This window comes from Carcharhinus amblyrhynchos, chromosome 3, assembly GCF_965287045.1.
Source record: "Carcharhinus amblyrhynchos chromosome 3, sCarAmb.v2.hapA, whole genome shotgun sequence".
Classification (NCBI taxonomy): domain Eukaryota; kingdom Metazoa; phylum Chordata; class Chondrichthyes; order Carcharhiniformes; family Carcharhinidae; genus Carcharhinus; species Carcharhinus amblyrhynchos.
In genome coordinates, this window is record NC_137326.1 from 35,800,810 (window position 1) to 35,825,112 (window position 24,303).

Consider the following 24,303-nt stretch of genomic DNA (forward strand, 5'->3'; position numbering starts at 1 on the left):
TGTCCCAGACACACAAAGTGAATAGAGATGATGAGCAGGTACACCAATTGGCAGAATGCAACTCAAACTGTCCTACAAAGATTTAGGGCGTCAACTATTTACCAAATTTACCAAAAATTTAGATAATGGACAAGAAAGCCACATAACCAAATTTATCAATGGGACAAATGAATGATATTGTAAGCAATACTGATGCAAATGTGAAATTAGATAGGATGGAATACTTTCTAAATGTCAAAAAAGCTAGAAACATTGCATTCAATTAGTGTACTATTATAGATGACAAATCTTTTCAAACAGAATCATGTCCATGAAAATTAATGTGGTCAAATTATAAGAACTTCATTTTTTTTTAAGTGTTTAAATGATATTGCATTTGGTTTCCTTTTTACTATTACTCAGTTAATGGTAGGCGTTAGGGAGAGTTACAGAACAGAGAGATCTAGGGGTACATATTCATAACTCCTTGAAAAGTGGAGTCACAGGTGGACAGAGTGGTGAAGAAGGCACTTGTCATTCTTGGCTTCATCATTCAGAGCACTGAATAACTTGTTGAATTTGTACAAGACATTGGTATGGCCACACTTGGAATACTGTGTGCAATTCTGGTCACCCTATTATAGAAAGGATATTATTAAACTAGAAAGAGTGCAGAAAAGATTTATTAGGATGCCACCGGGACTCGATGGATTGAGTTGTAAGGAGAGGCTGGATAGACCGGGACATTTTTCTTTGGAGCATTGGAGGCTTAGGGGTGATCTTATAGAGACTTATAAAACAAAATAATGAGGGGCACAGATCAGCTAGTCAATATCTTTTCCCAAAGGTAGGGGAGTTTAAAACTAGAGGGCATAGGTTTAAGGTGAGAGGGGAGAGATACAAAAGAGTCCAGAGGGGCAATGTTTTCACACAGAGGGTAGATAGTGTCTGGAACAAGCTGCCAGAGGTAGTAGTAGAGGTGGTTTATAACTTTGTATTTTAAAAAGCATTTAGACAGTTTCAAGGGTAAGGCGGGTATACAGAGATACAGGCTAAATGCAGGCAATTAGGGCTAGCTTAGGGGTTTAAAAGAAGAGGTGGCATGGATAAGTTGGGCCTTAGGGCCTGTTTCCACACTGTAAACCTCTATGACGAAACTTTAGTTGGACCACAGTTCACAGAGAAGTTCTGGACACTACACCTTAGGATGTACTGGACTTGGAGACAGTATCATGAAGGTTTACTAGAATGACACATAGATTCCAAAAGTTAAGCCACAAAGAAAGGTTAAACAAACCTGGGTTGCATTCCATGGAATTTAGAAGGTTAAAGATTGATTTGGTCAAAGTTTTTTCTAAGTTGTTAAGGAAAACCGATATGACAGTTTGGGAGAAACTATTTCCACCAGTTGAGCAGTCCATGACTAAAAGGCAAAATCAAAAATTTCAACCCAAGCATTTCAGAGGTGTTTTGCAAAGAGTTGTAAAAGTTTGGAACTACCTTCCGTAAATAACAATTGATGCCAAAATTTTAAAACTGTGATTTAGATTTTTGTTAACCAATAGTATTAAGGTACTAAGGGGCAAAAGGGGGTGTACAGAGGTACTTTGCAGAGCAGTCTATGATACTGAACGGTGGAAAAGATTCAAGGGGCCAAATAGACTAATCCTATTCCTAAGTAGGCATATTAAGCAAAATCTCCAGAGCAGCCTGGGAACACCACGCAGACACATCACACGGAGGTTGTGAAGCAGTGTATATACAAACACTATTAAAAATTAGAGACAAATTCAATGTTAAAACTTATTGCATTAACTATCTTATAGTATGGTCATTATTGTGGGCATAATCAAGTGCAAAGCCAATTAAATGATCTGGAGGAGGGAACCGAGTGTATGGTGTCGAAATTTGCTGATGACACCAAGATTGGGGGAACGGCAAATTGCGCGGAGGGTGTGGAGAGTCTGCAGGAGGATCTAGATAGGCTGGGCGAATGGGCCAGGAAATGGCAAATGGAATTTAATGTTGGCAAGTGCGAGGTGGTCCACTTTGGTAGGAATAATGGTAGGAAGGACTATTTCTTATGTGGCGAAAAACTGCAGCAGGCGACGGTGCAGAGGGACCTCGGGGTCCTTGTGCATGAGTCGCAAAAACCCAGCCTGCAGGTGCAGCAGGTGGTCAGGAAGGCGAATGGGATGCTGGCCTTCATAGCGAGGGGGATTGAATATAAAAGTAGGGAGGTCTTGCTGCGGCTGTATAGGGCGTTGGTGAGGCCGCAGCTGGAGTACTGTGTGCAGTTCTGGTCGCCGTACTTACGCAAGGATATTTTGGCCTTGGAGGGAGTGCAGAGGAGGTTTACTAGGCTGATACCGGAGTTGAGGGGGTTGAGCTATGAGGAGAGGCTGAATAAACTAGGCTTGTACTTGTTAGAGTTTAGAAGAATGAGGGGAGATCTCACTGAGATGTATAAGATGATGAATGGGATGGATAGGATAGAGGTGGAGAGACTCTTCCCGCTCAGAAAGGACAGTAGGACTAGGGGGCACAGCCTCAAGATAAAGGGGGGGCGGTTTAGAACGGAGTTGAGGAGGAATTTCTTCACTCAAAGGGTGGTGAATCTCTGGAATTCTCTGCCCGTTGAGGTGGTGGAGGCTGCCTCGCTAAATATTTTTAAAACGCGGGTTGATGGGTTTTTGATAAGAGAGGGGATTAAGGGTTATGGGGAGAGGGTGGGAATGTGGAACTGAGCCACGACAGATCAGCCATGATCTTATTGAATGGCGGGGCAGGCTTGAAGGGCTAGATGGCCTACTCCTGCTCCTATTTCTTATGTTCTTCTGTAAATACTTAAAAATACCAGTGAAGTTATTGTAATTGCTAATAAATACTTCATAATGCAGCATGCTTGACCACATTAATTTTCATGGAAGCAAGATTTTGTTTCAAAAAATTTCTTGTAATCTACAACAGTACACGGATTGAACGCAAAAGTTATGAGAGCCCATTCTTTCCCACTTCTGGCTGCACCAGTCTCTTGCTTTTTTTTAAGAAAGCTCAGTTCCTTACATAAATAGGTACTGCTAATAAAACTTCTTATATGTCACCAAAGTTACTAAATATAGTCTTGAAAATATTGAAAAATGTACTATTAAAAGACATAATAGGCTACTGTTTTTAAGGTTTCTGTGTCATTTAAGTACAACCATGGTGTACCACATGCAATTTAATCATACAGCTACCTAAAGTCCTGAACTTTATCAGCTTGTTTTGGGTTGTGCTGCAAGACGAGGATTTGAAGAACACAAAGCTCCCTTGTATTTCATTCTGGCTAATGGTATATACTCAGCCCACTCTTTTCAGTGAAGTATAAAACGTGAACTAGGCTTAATGCCAGGAGATTACTACCCTGACTAAATTCAAAGTACCGTATATCATTACACCTGCAAGGCCATGTAAATTTATATGGTTTTGTTACCCATTATGGAAAGTCAGCTTCAATAGAATCCAGAAACAAGAATAATGATAGAATATACAACGAAGAGAAAATGCAATTTGGGAAGCTCTTTTAATGCCTTGTCGACAATACTTTTCCCATGTTCTCTGTATTATGCTACGTCTAAGATCACTTAGGAACTACACATTAAGATGCAACAACAGGTAAATGAAATTTGAAAAAAAACAGACAGTTTCAGTGGAAACATAAATGCGAATGCACTAGTGTGCAATATCTTAGGCCTATACTTTCCTGCAATAATAAGATTGGCAATGTACACCATAAATTGTGTTGAGGCATTGGTAGTTCAAAGATGTAAGAAAATGACAGTATACAATATATATGTGTCACCTATGTGGTTTTAATGAGGTCAAACGCTGAGGAAATAAAGAAAGGGAAAATTTAAAATCTGTGAACTCTAAATATATGGCATGCTAATATTAAAACTGAAAATGCCCGATACTCGTAGTTAATTAATGCTTGCAACATTTTTAACAACCGAGTCACTTTGACCATTATATTCAAGGCCTAGTGTCAGAGGTATGAAAACTGGCTTAATGCAGAAAATTGAAATTACCATTACTTTTGGTAAAGTTGCCAATTGCTATGATAATTGCTTTGATGGTATGTAAAAGTTCCACAAAAGTATAAAGTAGCATAATCGTATGGAATAAATCACTTATTCCGTTATTTCCCCTTTAATTTGTACCTTTCAAGGGTTCCAATGATGTAGATGTACCTCCCCACCTTGTAAGATCTTCCACCACTTACGCCACCCACACAATGTTGACAGTGTGGCTCTCAGCAACAAATCATAACTTTCTCGGGCCTCTGCTTCTTTGGCCTTTGCTAAAACCCTTATTTAACGGGTTTTAAAACCCTTATTTTCTACTACCCACCCAAAATGTTCTCACTAAGATATCTTCACTGGTTTGCTCCCTCAACTTCTGCACTGAGCAAGTTTTAATCCTCAGTGATTTCAGTCTCCATCCTTGTCCTCCCTCTGGCCTTATGATCTCCCAGAATTACAGCCTCCTTATGAACTCTCCACCTATACTCAAGGCCACACAAGCTTGCCAGCTCAAGTGCCTTCACTAATATCTTTGTGTCAATCACTTTTTTGTATTATTCTCTACCTATATCTCCTGTCCAAATTAAATTCTTCTACCCACCATGGAAAATAATTCTCCTCCAATTCACTTATACTGTAACTGCAATTTCAAAATCCTAACCACCTAGCCTTTGGTCTTCCATTCAACAAGACACTACAATATACTCAACCATACTTCCACCTCCATCTTTTATGCCCTAACTCTCATTAAAACAACTACTTTTTCAGCCTGTGTTGCTCCTGCTATAGCTTTCATTGTTGCTGAAATTCAAAGGACACAGAATTGAACAGATGCTGTAGACACACAACAGTTAGCCATTCACCACCAGGTCTGGCTGGAACACCAAGTACTAGCAAACCTTTTCTCATTTGCCAAAACTACTCAAATTATCCAGGATCATCTGGAGGGCAAAGATAATATCTAACAATGTCTTTACTACAAACCATCTTCTAAATCCCATCTAAAAGAAAGCATTACATTTACATGATGACCAAAGCACATTATAAAGCATTTTACAACCGGTGAAGCATTTTTGAAGTTAGTCACTGTTCTAATATAGGAAATATTGCAAGCCCGCGCTAACAGGCTGACGGTAATGACCAGATAATCTGTTCTATATTCATAGAAAGATAAATATTGGCCAGCCCATCAGAGATAACTACCCATTTTTCAAAATAATGGCATCTCATGTCCACCTGAGGGGGACAAATGGTTTAACATCTTATTCAAAAGGTGGCTTCTCCAACTGTGTCGCACTCCTTCAGTATAGCACTGAAGTATCAGCCTTGATTTTTGAGATCAAGTCCCGGAGTAGGACTCCAATCCACGACTATCTCTCCTTATTCTTCTCAGCCACTTGGCAGCCTTCAGCACAGTTAATGACACCATCTCCTTCAAATTTCCTCACTGTAGTCCAGCCAAACAGTATTGCACCCACCTAACTCCCAGTTTATCTATTCAGTTATCTTCACTTTTTGTTTCTGCATCATATTTACCCTGCCAATCCCCCGATACTAAGGGCAATTTATCATGAGAAATTAACATAACACTGGACCGTGGGAGGAAATCCACACTGACATGGGGAGAATATGCAAACTCCACATAGGCAGTCACACAAGGTCAGAATAGATCCTGGGTCCCTGGCACTGTGAAACAGCAGCCACCCTTTTTTTTAGTATGAATGTATTGATGATAATTCCCTTTCCCCCAAAACCAACTGATCAGCTGTTATCAACTGAACAAATTCCTACTACATGACTTATAAGCAAGTTTCTAGATCTTAATGTATAAATGCTTGAGAAAATAAAATGCAGTATCAGCTAATTCCACAGTTGAGAATTAGGAGTCTCCATGGGAAGGGAAATAAATTTGATTCTGGAAGAGGGCCCAGTTATAAATTCAGGTCTGTTGCAATTCTTTTCTCCTCAAGAACTCTGGTTGCCTGCGCTTTTTAGAAAATTCGATCCCCACTGCCCTGTCTCTGCTTGTGCAGTAGCAGTTCCCAGGAGCATAATAATGAAACTGCCTTCTGATCTACGGTGTCTTAAGCACAAGCAATCTTTTAAACCCTCCAACAGCAGACTGAGTTAATATTATTAGGTATTGTTTGGTTTGGTTTACTAGCTGCTTATTCTATGTACAGAGCAGAATAAGGTGAATGCACCAGTTCAATTTCTGTTCTGATACCAGTAATAAAATACAAGTATTGGGAATTCTTACTTCCTTTAATACAGGCCTGGATCTTGTTCTGGTACTGACACCAAACTGTCAGCATTTGCTATCAGTATTTTACTGAAATTGACAGAAGCTTCTGGAGTTTGAACACGTGCAGAATAATGCAGAAATTCAGAAGTTGCTGCCAGTGATTCTGTACTCCTCCAAGAAGATGTGCTGTTGAGGTCTCTCAAGAATGCAATTTCAAAGTAGTGAATTCACAAACACTTGCACTTTTACACAAAACCCATGAAAGAGTTATCCCAAATCATAACGTACAATTCCACCGGATATTTCCAATTATGTCTTTGCAGATACTTGGTACATATATCGACCCCCACTTTTTCAGCCATCCCATGCTATACTCATATTAGTAGTGAGAGTCAATTTTTCACCCCACAATTTCATATTTCATTTATCAGTTCCTTATAACTGGATACAAGTGATCAAGCAGGCAACATGGGCTATGGTGTAAAGATATGTGGAAGCTTACGGCCATGCCACTCTGTATTGGATGCCAATAATATTTTAAAATGGCGACTGCCTATACCGATGGTTCAATTTTAGTCAGAACATAAAAGTTGATCCATTTTTGGAGGGATTTTGAGAGGCTTCAATGGTCAACTTATACTCCAATAACTTCAGTATACTTTGTTGAATGAGATAGAACTGAGTTAGTAAGCTGCATACTAACTTTATAACTACAACATACAATCTTACTGAAAAGCTAAATCTATATTTGTGGAATGTCAAATCAACACTTTTTTAAAAATATCAACATTTTTATAATTTGCTTTAGTTTTTAATTGAGTTTCTATTTAAATCAAATGAATCATTTATTTTGTTATCTGGAAAAATAAAACAAACTGAAGGATAATGTGCTTGTAACTTCATGGTTTTTTTATCTGTGAAAATGAGATTGCCTGTTTACTTGGCTTGTTGACATCACCACTGCCAGATACCTGGCGATAACTTTGACTCAGTTATTAGCAAAGGAGAAATCAACATCACAGAAGCTTTTTTTTCCAAGTAAGTGACAACTGCTGTTGCTTCACTTCTGTCTTCAAAGTCAAGCCCATTTTCTCTTTGCTCTCTGTACTCAATTCAGATGTTACTTTTCTACTGCCCTATTCCTGTCACAGCTTTCTGCTCCTTTACTGACTTTCTGTGATGTTAATTTTTTTTGAATCCTCTTTTCAAATACTAGTTGATTTGAAAACAAGGTGCTATTTGTCTCCAAAGTAACCATTTATTGCTAAGGAATGGGCCATTGTTTGAGAACACTTCACGACAGCCTATTCCATGTTTAAAATATCTTTCCACTGCAATAGATCGACAACACAGCATCAGATTGTGTGGAAATAGACTACCATTTTTAGACTTGCTTTTGCTGACAGCATGTTTTTAAGACACTTCATATATTGGGTTTGATTCATGAAAACAATGATTACAAAATCTGAAACAATTACCTAACTTAAGGAGAGTGCTAGTAAAATTAACTTGCATTTAAATTACTCCTTGTTGCTGAAATTATCTTATTCAGATAAATAAGCATGCTACTAAAACAGCTTTGGACAAAGCAACTCAAAATGGCAGAGCCTGGTAATGCCAAAAATAAACAGTTTTAAATCAAAATTACAATAGAAAAAGAGAGAAAAGTTCTAGAAAACATTTCACACAGCAATATCCTATCTCTCTCAGCAATATTGTGACGTAAACAGTGTACAGAGTAATTAAAAGATTACCTTAAATTTTCATATCAATACTATACCAACACAATGTTGAAATCACCTTGTGCTGGCTTGAATACCGTCATTTTACACGTTGGTTACGCATCCTCCTGGAGATCCATTTAAAAAGGGACATTCTTCAATACATTTCCTAGAAACCAAAGCACTGTCTCCCATGAATTTCTCCTTTGTGTGTGACTGTATGCTTCAACAGCGCCTATGAATGCTATGACAATCCCTGCAAATGTGACCACATTCAGAAAGGTTCTTCTTTTGAAAAAGGAAACTAAGAATTCAAGTTTTATCTGTTGTTGAAAATGTAGTGCAAGATAAACCATCTTAAGTGTATAACTGAACTCCTTTCATCGACACAGATCACACAAGAAAACTGAAATGCGGGTCAACATAGTTGAAGAACTACAGCTGAATGGTAGGACATCATATTCAAACCTAACAAATGAAACCTGAACATAAAATGCAACTCAGGCCTGATCAAAATAAGGAAAATAATTGACCATTTAGAAAGATTTAATTACAATAAAAAAAATTAACAAATAAACCAAAAAGTTGATTAAATACACAATATAATTTATGTTTAAAAGCATCATTAAATCAAAAATTTGGTGAGAGGTTGAGGGTGATTGTCACAATATCATATTCATATGCCGACACTGACAAAATGAAGGAAATTCTCTTCAGTACTAGCAATGATCTTGGAACAGTTTGGAATCACCAACTAAAATCTCAATTTATTTTCTCCATTCAAAAGAAATCCCAGGATGTTGCACAGTACGCACTTACAGAAATTACAGTACTAATGTACAAAACCATTGCATTTGGGGGGAATGCCTAAGCAGTTGACAAAATGTTCCAAAGTGTTGTACCTTTAAAGTACCGAATGTAATAAAGATGAAAAAATACCAACCAAAATCATAAAGAGAGAGCCAAAAGGGCTCCATTCCAAAAGCATCAGATCACAGAAATGAATACTTCTGAACATTTGTTATTCTGGTTCTAGCAAATACAAGGCTCTTTGTGAAAGCAAAGTCTTCAGGCAAGGGGAGGATTGAAGGTACGGCTAAAGGATCCTTGAAACTCGTTTTGCATGCTGGACAAGAGCTTACTCACATAAAAACCGTTTTTCACTGGAGGATAAGCTTTATTCCATAATTAACATTCTCATTTGTCACCTTTCAGTACCCCAGAAATCTGCATATTCACACCAATTGTGCTATGTTAAGAAAAAGCTGTACATTCTCTCCTGTCAGCTGAAGTTACCATTAGCTTTGTCGTTTGTCGATAAGTAATGATTTCTTAAAGACTATTCATATTCTTTAAAGAAACAGACTACTTTCATCTAATGTTTAGAAAGTGGTCATGTCCCAAATTTGCTTGTTTTACATAGAATTTCACATTTATTTTTCTATATTTCTTTACCAACTGTTGATGAATCAAATCTAGAAAAAAATGTTTCCTTTCATGGTTTCTCCTCAAATGTGGAATATTACTGATATAGAAGAAAATTCCTTGCCTTTCAAAAAAGAAATTATCCATTTAGTTGCACTGTGAAGAACTCTGGCAATTCCTACATATTTCAATTTTTTTATTGCTGTGCTGCATACATTTCTCACACATTAAATGTTGCAATAGTTTTTGGCAAGACTACTAATCATACTAGAGCATTATCGTAATCTGGTCAAGCTTCCATGGCTCAGTTCAGGGTTCCCAACTTTTTTACTTCTGAGGCCCTCCTCCCATGATACAAAAGTTCCATGGATCCCCTGTAACGCAATACAATTTTAAGCATAAGAATTAGTTATACCATTAAATATATATTATTGTTTTAATTTCTTACTGTGATGTTAAATAGGTCTAACACTTTTGTGTTTGAAGTTACAACAATATTGTCCACAGCCAGCTTAAAAATAAACCTTCAGCATAGCTTAAGTTTTTTTTGGCATGTTTTTCTGTCCAAGATGTTGCTGTCTTGTCCTTGTGACACAGTAGGCAGGGATCACAGAGTTCCAGTGTGGACAATGTTTGACATATCCCAGATATCTGTAGGACGACAGCACCTGATTTATTTTTGTCACATGTATTAGTATACAGTGAAAAGTTTTTTTTTGCACACTCTTGGGACAAAACATACTGTACACAGAGGAAGAGAGAGTGGAGAATGTAGTGTTGCAGTCATAGCTAGGGTATAGAGAAAAATCAACTTAATGCAAAGTAGATCCATTCAAAAGTTTGGTGGAGCAGGGAAGGAGCTGTCTGAGTCAGTTGGTACATGATCTCAGACTTTTGTATCTTTTCCCAACAGAAGGTGGTGGAATAGAGAATGTCTGGAGTGCATGGGGTCCTTGATCATGCTGGCTGCGTTTCTGAGGCAGTGGGAAGTGTCAATGGATGAGAGTGATGGACTGGGCTTCATTCATGACCCTTTGTAGTTTCTTGTGGTCTTGGACAGAGCAGGAGCCATACCAAGCTGTGATGTAACCACAAAGAATGCTTTCTATAGTGCATCTGTGGAAGCTGGTGAGAGTTGTAGCAGACATGCCGAATTTCCTTAGTCTCCTGAGAAAGTAGGGGTGCTGGCGGGCTTTCTTAACTATAGTAACCCCTTAGAGGGATCAGGACAGGTTGTTGATGATCTGGTTACTTAAAAACTTGAAGTTCTACTTCGCCCACATTGAGATAGACAAGGGCACGCCCTCCACTACACTTCCTGAAGTCGACTGCCACGTAGTTCCCGGTATGCCTTTCGATCACATCACAAAATGGTGTGCGTTTGACTGGAAAGCATTACTCTCTATCAAAAGGGAAAGTTGGGCCTTACCTAGGCCCAGCCCCTGCCCTATCCCCATAACCCTGCACATTTACCATGGTTAATCCACCTAACCTATATATCTTTGGACACTATGGGGCAATTTAGCAAGGCCAATTCACCCAACCAGCAAATCTTTGGACTATGGAAGGAAATTGGAACACCTGAGGAAACCCATGCTGAGAATGTGCAAAACTCTACACAGTCACTGGCACTGTGAGGCAGCAGTGCTAACTGCTGTGCCAGTGTCACCCATGAGTGGCCAACAATGAGGAAAGGTGGCATAGATCAGGTTAGTCTCCACCAAGTGGCTCAACCTCAAAAGCATGCTGAGCAGAAACCCAGGCTAAAGCAGTGTCACTGTTGCAGGAGGAAGCAGTCTAGATCCATCAAGGGACGCCTTTGCAAATGGTGTGAGGATGCTGACGGAACTTTCTCTCCCTCCTCCACAGTGAATCCACTGAATCCTCCTCATGGACTTTTTGGCTGAAAACCACTGGCTCAGTTAGTAGCATTCTTGCCTTTGAGCCAGAAGATTGTGGGTTCAAGTTCCACTCCAGAGATTTGAGGCCAGAAATCTAGTTGATAGTCCAGTGTAGTAGTGAGGGAATGCTGCATTGTTTTAAGGACCATTCTTCAGATGAGATATTAGCTACTGCCCCATCTGTCCTCAGGTGAAAGTAAATGATGCAAGGGCACTGTATGAGAACAGCAGGGCAGTTATCCATTGTATCGTCACACATCCCTAAAATAGATTTTCTGGTCATTATCATATTGCTGTTTGTGGGAGTTTGCTACATGCAAACTGGCAGCTGTATTTCCTACATTACAACAATGACTAAAAATTATCTGAAAAGTGCTTTAGGGTGTCCGGAAATCATAAAAGTCCTATATCTGTGAGTATTTTATAAACAATATACATGAATGCAGAATTTTAAACTGCTGCCAACGGAGGGATAAAATGCTTCCGCCAAATAAATTGGCATATTTTATACCTAAAAATAAATGGCTGGGATGGAGATTAAGAGTTACATTCAATCATATGCAACATTTTAAAAAATAGCTATAAACCATAGAAAAATTGATTGCCAAAGGCAATTACCTGATATATTATCCTACGTGCAATGGGACATGCATTTGTGATACCATAACCATCTAATCCTACATAGCTATCAGCAGAAATTGCCTAGATTTGACTTCAACACGCTGTTTTGTGATTCAACAGCAATGGCAAATTTAAATATAAAATATGAAATTTACAATAGTTCAAACTTTCTGGTAAAGCTGCATTTCCTCACTCAAGACAATGTCTGAAAAGGCTAAAAGGTTTACGTAATATAGACTGCACAGACTGAAACGGCTTTGTACGGTCACCACGTTCTGTGTACTCTTGGCATGGTTCCTAACCTCTGGTATGTGTGACCTATCTTCCTTCTATAGCATTACTCTGACATTTGCTTTAAACTGGTTTATTAACACCATATACAAGACAAGCTACAGAGCATATATTTCTCCCTGTATGTTCCAACCGCTCTCTCTCAAGAATCTGGCACATGGCTGCTTATGTCAATAATCTTCTGCTCCTAATTCACATGTTCCTATACATCATTATCTACATCACTGTTCTACATTCTATTGGCCCATTACAGTATCCCTCCCCAGCCCTGCCCTCCAAATACTCCATCGATTTCTTAACAATACGTTTCAATCAAATAAATTGCATTTCTGTAACTCCCTTTTACTGTCCCAGATTCTACCCTGCCCCATTGTTGAGAGATTCAATCTTCTACTGTATTCTTGGCCCCTGGGGAAGATGTCTTGGAAATCTGTTTTGTATTCTTTGCCCTGGAGAACATAATCATCAGCGAAATAGGACAACTTCACAGGACTGCTGGGTAATTGGAATGTAGATTTCAGGACTGCTGAACTGTAAAGGACAATAGTCCTTTATCAACAAAAGATTGATCCAAGAGAAGATGGAATGACATCAACTTGAACTGGAACAAAAAAATTACGACTCTTTGAGGAATGGTCAGCTCCGTCAAAGCACGCAATAAAGACTAAAGAAGACAAATGATCTTTAACTCCAATGAAGGCTCTCACAACTACATCATTCATGTTGCATCAATGATGAAAAAGGCATTGAAGAGCTGAGATTCTATTGCTTCCAGGTGATGAGAAGAAAAACAAGTTCCCATAATAATCCCAGGAAATAAAGAGATGATGACTTTCACTTTTGACATTTTAGAAAGAATATCTACATTCTGAAGACAGTAATATTGTCACTTGTTTATATGTGAGATTGTTCCACTGTGGGTACTGGGAACGTGAGGAAACACCATGTTCTATAATGAGATAATTTTCTACGATGATATTAAGTCAAATTTCTTAGAAGAATCAAAAGTTCAGAAGCTTTGAAGAGTCTGGCTCAGCATCTGTGAAGAATAGCTGTAGTGGGGTGATGATTTTCAGCTGGTGAAGTATGGGCATCAACTGACTTTCATCCCTAGAAAAAGACATTATCAATATAATCTCTACGGTCTCAAGCCTGGAATTATGCATATTCTTCTTCCAGCAACATGCAAGGTATTTCATTTGTAAGTTCAGAAGAGTGAAGATCTGAATGTTGTTCTGCTGTAAGAAACACAACTGATTCCTTGATAAGGGCAACAGACTTCAAATGGTGCATTTTGTCCATTGGAATAATGAATAAACTTCAAGGACTTCATCTTCTAACAGGTCACTCTGTGATACAACAGTCTTCTCCTCATTTCCTTGTTCAGGAAAGAGCCAACTCATGTCCAAATGGTCTTCTTGCAAATGGTCACTGTCTGCCACAGTGCCTTTTGTATCTGTCACCTTTGGCCTAGCTTCATAACAAATGGAGTGATCCATAACCTCAAAATTTGCCTGGAGTCTCTGTGATGGAAAGGATATCACTGCTGATCAAATAACCTCCTCAGCAAAAACAAGAAGGCAGATTACAACCTGAATGGCTGTAAATTGGGAGGGGGGAATGAGCAGTGGGACCTGGGTGTCCTTATGCACCAGTCATTGAAGGTAAGCTTGCAGGTGCAGCAGGCGGTACAGAAGGCAAATGGCACGTTGACCTTCATTGCAAGAGGTTGAGCACAGGAGCAGGGATGTGTTGTTGCAATTATACAGGGCCTTGTGAGACCACATCTAGAGTATTGTGTAGTTGTGGTTTCCTTTTCTGAGGAAGGACGTTCTTGCTCGAGGGAGTACCAATACTAGACTGATTCCGGGGATGGCAAAGTATATCAGTGATAAGTAAGAACTGTGGAAAAAGAGATAATCATCCATGGATATCTAAGGAAATAAAGGAGGGTATCAAATTGAAAGCAAATGCATACAAAATGGCAAAGATTAGTGGGAACCTAGAGGGTTGGAAAATCTTTAAAGATCTGCAGAAAGTCACGAAAAAAAACTATAAAGAAAAGTAAGATGAATTATGAGAGTAAACTACCTCTGAATATAAAAACAGATAGCAAAAGTTTCTACAAATACATAAAATGAAAAGGAGTGGCTAAAGTAAACATTGGTCCCTTAGAGGATGAGGAGGGGGATGTAATAACCGGAAATGAGAAAATGGCTGAGGCGAGGAACAGGTATTGTGTGTTGGCCTTCACAGTGGAAGACAAATAACATGCCAAAAATTGATGACAGGAAGGCTATGGCAATGTGAGAAGCTAGAAACTATTATCATGACAGAGGTAGTGTTGGGCAAGTTAATGGGCTAAAGGTAGACAAGTCTCCTGGTCCTGATGGAATGCATCCCAAGGTATTAGAAGAGAAAGCGGGAGAAATAACAAACGTACTAGTGTAATTTACCAAAATTCACTGGACTCTGGGTGGTTCCCGCAGATTGGGAAACAGCAAATGTGACGCCAGTTTTCAAAGAAAAAGAGGTAGACAAAAGGCAGGTAACTGTAGGCTGGTTGGCTTAACTTCTGTAGTAGGGGAAATGCTTGAATCTATCATCAAGGAAGAAATAGCAAGACATTTGGATATAAATGGTCCCATTGGTAAGAAGCAGCATGGGTTCATGAAGGGGTGGTCACGTTTGACTAATTTGTTGGAATTCTTTGAGAACATTACATGTGCAATGGACAATGTGGAACCTGTGGATGTGGTGTATCTGGATTTCCAAAAGGCATTTGACAAAGTGCTGCAAAGGCTGCTACAAAAGATAAAGGTGTACAGTGTTACAGGTAACGTATTAGCATGGACAGAGGATTGGTTAACTAACAGAAAGCAAAGAGTGGGAGTAAATTGGTGTTTTTCTGGCTGGTGATCAGTGACTAGTGGTGTGCCTCAAGGATCAGTGTTGGGACCGCAACTGTTTTTGATTTACATAGATGATTTGGAGTTGGTGAGCAAGTGTAGTGTGTCAAAATTCACAGATGATACTAAGATGGCTAGCAGAGCAAGGTGTGCAAAGGGATATAGATAGTCTAAGTGAGTGGACAAGGGTCTGGCAGATGGAGTGCAACATTGGTAATGCGAGGTCATCCATTTTGGTAGGAATAACAGCAAAATGAACTATTATTTAAATAGTAAAAAATTGCAGCATGTTGCTGTGCAGAGTGACCAGGGTGTCCTTGTGCAGGAATCTCAAGGATTCCTGAGCAACGGAGATTGAGGGAAGACCTGATAGAAGCTTACAAGATTATGATAGGCAAAGACAGGTAGTCAAAAGCTTTTTCCCCAGGGTGGAAGAGTCAATTACTAGGGGGCATAGGTTTAAGGTGTGAGGGGCAAAGTTTAAAGAAAATGTACAAGGCAGTTTTTTTTTTTACACAGAGAGTAAGGGGTGCCTGGAACTTGTTGCCGGTGGAGGTAGTGGAAGCGGATGCAGTAGTGACTTTTAAAGGGGTATCTTGACAAGTACATGAATAGGATGGGAATAAAGGGATACGGTCCCCGAAGGGTCGGGAGTTTTAGTTAAGTCGGGCAGCATGGTTGGGGCAGGCTTGAAGGGCCTGTTCCTGTGTTGTAATTTTCTTTGTTCTTTGGTTTGCAGGTGCAACAGGTAATTAAGAAGGCATATGGAATTTTGTCCTTCATTGCCAGAGGGATGGAGTTTAAAAACAGCGAGGTTATGTTACAGCTGTATAAGGTGCTGGTGAGACCACACCTGGAGTACCGTGTATAGTTTTGGTCTCCCTACTTGAGAAAGGATATAGTGGCACTGCAGGGGGTGCAGAGGAGATTCACAAAGTTGATTCCAGAGTTCAGATGGTTGGCTTATGAAAGGCTGAATAGTCAGGGGCAATACTCATTGGAATTCAGAAGAATGAGGGGAAATCTTATAGAAACATATAAGATTATGAAGGGAATAGATAAGATAGAAGCAGGGAAGTTGTTTCCACTGGCAGGTGAAGCTACAATTAGGGAGCATAGCCTCAAAGTAAGGGGAAGCAGATTTAGGACTGAGTTGAGGAGGAACTTCTTCACACAAAGGGTTGTGAATCTGTGGAATTCCCTGCCCAGTGAAACAGTTGAGGCTACCTCATTGAATGTTTTTAAGGCAAGGATAGATACATTTTTGAACAGTAAAGGAATTAAGGGTTATGGCGAGGGGGCAGGTAAGTGGAGCTGATAATCTTATTGAATGATGGAACGGGCTCGAGGGGCCAGATGGCCTACTCCTGAACCTAGTTACGTTCTTATGGTGAGACTGATGTACAAGGAGATATTGACTAGGTGAAGATTGTTTTGCTGGAGTTAGACAAATGAGGGAGGGTTCTCATATAGACTTATAAAATTCTAATTGGACTAGACAGGCTAGATGCAGGGAGGGTATTTCTGACGATGTGTGTGGGGGGGGGTCCAGAACCAGGGGTCACAGTCTGAGGATTCAGGGTAGACCATTTAGGCCAGAAGTGAGGAGACATTTCTTCACCCAAAGAGTGGTGAGCCTGTGGAATTCATTACCACAAGTAGTAGTTAATGCCAAAACATTGAATGTATCCAAGAGGCAGCTGGATATAGCACTTGGGACAAATTGGATCAAAGATTATGGAGAAAAAGCAGGATAAGGCTATTGAGTTGGATGGTCAGCCATGATCGTAATAAATGGCAAGAGCAGGCTGAAGGGCCAAATGGCCTCCTCTGCTCCTATCTTCTACGTTTCTATGAAAGCTGAAAATCCACTGGTTTTACGTCAAAGATTGTTCATGAAAGATATGGAGTTGATGAAAACTAGTCATCTGTTTCTTCCAGAATTCCCAATAGCACTCAATTAAGATTTGTGTTGATTGTGAGCAACATAGAGAATCAACAGTCTGTTGCTCCAAAAGGAGCAATTATCCTGCCTTTTATTGAAAGATGCATCACCTGGACCTTGCAATTTGGTATCAGATGGATAAATGGTTATTGGCTGAAGCCAATTCTATATCAGTCAGAATGTTAACACCAGTTCTGTTATCAATTCTAAAGTCGGCATCAAAACCTATAATTTGCACAGTAACTGATCAGTAGTCTTAAGAGCATTCACTTCCTTGAGAGAATGTGTAGCTTCATCTCTGTTTTGATTTCCAATTTCTTAGAGCATGTCTCATAAACATTCTCGTCTTCTTTCTTGATTAAGTTGCTAGCTTTGCAGAAGTGCTTGAAATGTCCAGTCTTCCCACAGTGGAGACTTTCCTTGTGCCCTGCTAGGAAGCTTTGGTGTCTGTTGTTTCTTTGCGTCACAATGTAAATATCTTAAAATTTTTGCTATCGGGTTTCTTGTCCTTTCACCCATTTTAACAGGCTTTTGAATGTGGGAGTACTGCCCATGGACTTACCCAGTTAACAGAGTCATTCAGACCCCTATAAAACTCAGTTTATTTCCAAGTTTAGCCTGTCTTGTGTATTGAGCCACTTGATCTAAAGTGAGGTTCTATGGCAGACAAAAATATGTGTTGTAGGCTGTGAAGACAGTGTTGAAGTCTGCAGAGAGCTTTTCCCCTACTTGCCTTAGGAGAATGTCATTTGCTATTGAACTCACAGCATGAAGAAACAAACTGACTTGGTGCTCCTGCTCCTTAACGTGAAGGCCCAATGTTGCTCAAAATGAAGGGCGTCCATGACTCCCACTTTTGGCCTCTGTGAGCCCTCGTGACATTTAAACAGCAGGGTAGTGACAGTGATTGCTCACTAGGTATGGATAGCGTTCTTATTTCCAGTTTGCCTCCTGTAAGGTTGCAAGCATGAATTGCTATCATATTTTCCTTCATGTTCTTGCTATGGTTCTGTTAATGGCTAAATTGCTTTCCTCACAGCTGCTATAATTCTTTGTATTGCCACAAGTTCTATGTACGCTTGGTGTGGTTCCTGGCTTCTGGTATATGAGATCGATCTTCCCTAGTACACTGTGGTCTTACTCAGGTACTTGCTTTAAACTGTTTTATTAACACTAGGTACAAAGTTAAAGTTAATTTATTAGTCACAAGTAGGCTTCTATTAACACTGCAATGAAGTTACTGCGAAAATCCCCTGGTTCTTGTTTGGGTACACTGAAGGAGAATTTAGCATGGCCAACCAGCTGTGGGAGGAAACCAGAGCATCTGGAGGAAACTCTCACAGACACAGCAGAATATGCAGACTCCAAACAGACAGTGATCCAAGTCAGGAATCGAACCTGGGTCTCTGGTGCTGTGAAGCAGCAGTGCTAACCACTGCCATCATGCTACCCCTCAAGACAGGTTGTAGACTAGGTAAGTCTCTCGAGTATAGAATATTACATTCATGAGAGAGAACTGCTGATGTCACTGATACATCATCTACATGACTTATTAGTATCTAAGGAAGGGGGGATATGAAAAGGGGCACTTGAAGGAGTCTTCCTTCAACCACGAATCTCTCCTCCCAGCCTCAAATTTGATGCTGGGCAGGAATCAACCAATCAACCCTTAAGTGGTCAATAATTGGACACTTAAAGGCCTCAAAACAACTGAGGCTGCCTCAAGTAAAAGTGCAGGCAGGCAGGGGATCAGGTGGAAGGAATGCCAGCAGGGGAACATAAAAGTCTGCCCATGGTGAATCTTATAAAATGCTGATTTGACCTCAACTGGAGTAGCATCTTCAATTCTACACACACTTTAGAAAGCATATGACAACTTTAGAGAAGAAAATTGATAAATCATGACAATTTTGTGCCAAGTAGATATAAGAAACTGTTCCCACTGGCAAAAAAAGAGAACCAGAGGTCACTAATTTAAGGTGTATGGCAAAAGAAACAAAGGCAACATGTGAACACATTTTTAATGAGCAAGTGGTTAGTTTCTTGAATGCATTCCCTGAGAGGAGTGGAGATTGATCGATTTTCTAAAGGGCATTGAATAATTAAATAAAGAAACAATATTTGCAGGGGAAAAGGCTGAGAAATGGGACTAACTGAGCTGCTCTTCCTAAGAGCTGGCACCAACTTCATAGAATAGAATCATAATGGGCCAAATGGTGTCCTTCTGTGCTATAACCATTCCCTGATTGTGTGTCACGTAGAACTGCATGAACTGTAATTTTGTTATCATGTTTCAACAGCCAGGCATTGAGAAGTGCTACTTTCTTTCAAGAACACTTTGCATCGTTGTCAGGAAAACATTTATCAAGATTATAAAAAAACCTAGGATAAATCATTTACGTAAACATGACACCAACATCAGCCCAAGGGATCTCCAAATCAAATGGTGGTCACCTAAGACACAATAGTGGTCATCTGAGACAGAGTACACATAAAAGCAACCAATTTCTTTAGAACTGAAATGTCTGAAAGCACACAATAAATATCTGACAAAATCCAGTAGGAGACCCTGGATTTCTCTGCAGTTTTGATGCTACTTTATTTTCAAGTAAAAAAAAGTTCCAAAAAAAGGTACAAAAAGACGAATAATAGTACAACATACATCGTTTAAAAACCTTACCAGCACTTGGTCCTATAAACTGACCAAATTCAATGACTTAAGAGACACTCCAGGGGTAAATGTAATAGGAATGTCAATTTAGATACAAGAGAAATGTATGGAAATACAAACCAGAAGAATATTTTCAACACAACCCTATCCAAATCCACAACATCACGTGCATCTGTTCCTATTAATGTAGCTTTTGTTGCTGTTCATTCCAATTTTGGAATTGAAGTTAGAGGTATGTATGTTGCATACATACACAATATAAAATATATGCTCTACAATGCGGGTATCGCAAATTAATACTGAAATATTACAGGCACAATTTTTCCATTTTCCAATTCTCTGTTGAAGCGCACAGCAACTGCACCTCAGTCCACCCACTAACCATAATAGATTTCCAAGGTCAGTCCATTATTCTATATTTTGGCAGCTCCACCCAAAATTGATGGCACATTGCTGCAGGGCTTAAGAACCAGTAGCAGTTTAAAGAGGGAGGCATTTGAAAATGAGAAAAGAGGAACTGAAAAGCCATGACAGATGACCTACAGGAAAGTAAGCCTCCAACTTAAACAATGAGTGAAGTACAGCTACTACTGGAAGCAAGCGGGCAAGGCAAGTAGCATTCTTTTGTACATAGTCTTCTGCTACATTAGTGGTACAGAAGGGTGTGGGCAGCTGGCTGGAGCGATTGGTACCACCTCTGCAACCTGCAGATCACTAATTTAATGCTGAAAAATATGATTAACTTGATAAAAATAGCCCACTAAAGGTCTTCCACACACCACCTCTTAAGTGCTTCCTTTGACACAATCATGACTCGAAGTTCATGTGCTGTCCATAGACTTCATAAAATATCAGTGCTCAAACAGAGCTGGCAATCTATCTACTGCCCTGCTAAATAATGCAAGATCAACAACAAACGGTAATGCTTCCTATTGAAACAACTGCAACTAGATATGTATTGCAAAAAGTCAGATCTATAAAAGGAAAAGAAAACAAACACAATTTGACTCTACAACAAGAAGGCAGTCAGCATCATAGGTGACCAGGGGAGGAATTAGAAACAGAATGATACTTTAGTAAGTGGCACGAATGGAATTAAAGTGCCACTTTATGGGGTCAGTCGGGGGGAAGAGAAGATAATATACAAGCAGTTGCGATCCATAGACTTAGTCACCTGATGCAGGAGCAGCGCTTCCTACTGCGTTTCCTTCAACACTTCTTACTGTGTTTATCCCAGTCCAACACCATCATCTCCACATCAAACCAGAGCACCCGGAAGAAACACATGCAAATAAAAGGGAAAACATGCAAACTCCACACAGACAGTCACCCAAGGATGGGATTGAACCTGGGTCCCTAGCGCTGAGGCAGCAATGCTAACCACTTTACCATCGTGCGCCATATTTTCTCGCAATATAAAGATGGAAAGAAAAGCAAGTTGTGAGGAGGACACAGTTAAGTCAATGGGCAAAGATGTGGCAGATAGAATATAATGTGTGAGAATGTGAGGTTGTCTGCTCTGATGGGAAGTGTGGAAGAGCCAACTGTTGTTATTTAAATGAAGTGAGATGGCAGAATGCTGAGATTCAGAAGGATCTGGGTGTCCTTGGACATGAATAACAGTTAGCATGCAGATGTAGCAAATAATTAGGAAGACAAATGACCTTTACTGCAAATAGAAAGAGTGTAAAAAATAGAGACATTTTGCTACAACTTTATATGGCATTGCTGGGGTCACACATGATCTACTGCAGATTGGTCTCTGTATTTAAGGAGGGATAGACTTGCATTGGAAGCAGTTCAGGAAAATTCACTGGACTGATTCCTGGGTTGAAGGAATTGTCTTTTGAGCAAAGGTCGTGCAAGTTGAGTCTGTATCCATTGGAGTTGGAAAAATGGGAGCTAATCTTGTTAAAATAAGCTTCTGTGGGGACTTTTCAGGAGTGACACCCAAGGATGTTTCCCCTTATGTAGGTATCTAGAGTCAGATGCACAATTTCAAAACAAGAGGTTCCATTTAAGACTGAGATCAAAAGGAATTTCTTCTGAGGGTTGTTAATCTTTGAAATTGTCCAGAGAGCAGAGGCTTGACTATATTTAAGGTTGAGTTCGGTGTTATAATAAATCCTCTGCTGAGTTTGACAGATCTCTGATCTCTAAAGAAGTCAAGGTTATGGGGACAGGCAGAAAGTGGAATTAACGTTACAATTAACCATGATCTTATTGAAAGGCAGAGAAGGCTGGAGGGGACAAATGGTTTACTTCTGGTCCTATATGTTCCTATGTTCCTCAGCATGACTACGAGGATCCAGAGTTGGAGGATAATCCTTAAGATTGTTGAGAAGGCATCTAATGACTTGCCTTGAATTTGCAAATCAAACTTGTTGCACAATTTCCTCATTATTTATGCATGAATGACTGTCAGGATACTTCAACAGATTCTTTTGCCTCTGGTCACATATTGGTTGAACAGGAAATAGTAACTGCTTCTGTTCATGTAGGCTACGCAATCTTCTATTGGCACCATGACAGTCACAAGTGTAGACCACAGTGTCTTGCATCTTTGGTAAGCATGCCATTTAAGATTAAAAAACTTGGAACGTTCCAAATGAATGACATTTTGACACTGCATCAGAGAGAAAAGGGTCACAGAAGCACGTGTTAAATCTTCACAACGGGGATATAAAACAAACTTGCATAATGGCCTATTTAAATAATAGCTCGTATATTTTCTTCAAACACCAACATAAATATTAATATTTGAATAATCTGTCTTTATGTTCTACTATGCAATAGACCACACAGTTTAAAAGAAAACTAATGCTTCTAGACATACAATCAAGCTAGTTATAAACAAATATTTAGATTAATTCCTAATTATCAAATAATGCAGATCAAATAGCAACTTTTTAATGCCAGAACTAGTTGTAATGAGTCTCATTAAACATGAGCACAACTCTATCATAACATACCATGCCAGTACCATGAAAAATACATAATTATTTTCAAAATGACACCAATATTATTCAATCATGTTTGTCCAGTAATGGGGATCCATACCAGACCAAGATTCCTCACATGGAGAATTTCAATGTTGTACAATCTTCTTATAACAGATATTGAACAATTTCCTACAAGCTGTACACTAGTTTCATCCATGCAATCATGCAAAGGCCAGAGACTTATTCTAAAGGCATAAATGTGACATTAACTTGATTTTAAGCTGTATTTGTATAGCTTTTCATGAACGACTTTGGAGTAGGCTTGACATAACTTTCTATTAGTTGGAAAATGGTTTAATCATATGCAGCTTTCCTCCCAGTGTTACATTTGTGTCCATTGATAACCATAAAATGTTTATAGTTTTTTTTAAAAAGAATTCACACTTGATTTGTAGTAAGTTATGAGTTCAGATTTTAAAATCACAGTAGAGATTTAAGTATCTGACACTTCTTGTTTTGCTCTTATGGTAAGAAAGAGTATTGCCATTGTAAGCTTTTCAATATTTCACCAATATTGTCTAAATATCTTGAACGAAAAAGTGCAGTATGGAGGTTAATTCATTAGTACTACACTAAATCAGTACAATAGTCTACATTTTTAATCAGTTCACTGACCCGACTAGCCTCTCAAAGTCTTTAAAAAGCCAACTATCTTTCAACAAGGAAAAAGCATTACACTTTCAATTGGTTTCCTGAATTGTACATTTTTCATCAGTTTTTCATAATGCAGCACAGTTCAACACTTATCATGATCCAAATCTTTTCTGTAGCATACATTTACTATACTCTAAATTTATGGTATAACTTATAAATAGAAACATAACATTGCCTTTCCAGGGCTCCTGATTTAAACTAAAAGATTTAAACTAAAGCAGAAATAAAAAAGTAAACAGAAGTTTGTTGCTGGTAATACTTTTTAATTGGACCTTTAGAAGCTCATTATAAAACTGAAGCGTAAAACAAATCCAACATTTTGTTTGCACTATTCTGTGCATAAATTAGAACTTTATAAAATGATCATTGGAAGATTCATTTTAAATACTTGAAGATTTACAGAGGCAAGTGTTGGGATGAAGGAGCAAATATTCAAAAATAATTTTCAGATGATTACATAATTTCTAAATACTATGAGTCATGGAGGAAAAGAAATGATGAACAAACAACTTGTTTTACCTAGACATCCGAGGAATGTCTATTGTCAATAGTGCTGACTAGTGTAGCATTGCATTGCTCTTTGCCCTATGAAAGTTATCCATTAAAATCCAGTAACCATTTCTCAACCTCAATATACAGAAAGTAAATAGATTCTCAAAAGGTACACCAAAATACACAGGGTATAAATATCTTTAATAATTAAATTTTACTCAGAGTAAAGCAAACATATATGTGTTGGCCTCAGATTTAAAACCTTGTTCATGATTCCTTCACATGTGTAGAATGCATTAAAGCATTATTTTTTGTTTTTATGTTTTCCTTTGTGTAAAGGAGGGCATGTTGCTCCTGTAATAGCTATGGCAACTAGAGTTAGG

General features: G+C 39.0%; 1 protein-coding gene across 5 annotated transcripts in view; it reads right to left on the reverse strand.

The window, feature by feature from the left end:
• Window positions 1–24,303, reverse strand: part of prickle2b (prickle homolog 2b) — a 281,903-nt gene that overhangs the window by 216,404 nt on the left and 41,196 nt on the right. The window lies entirely within an intron of this gene.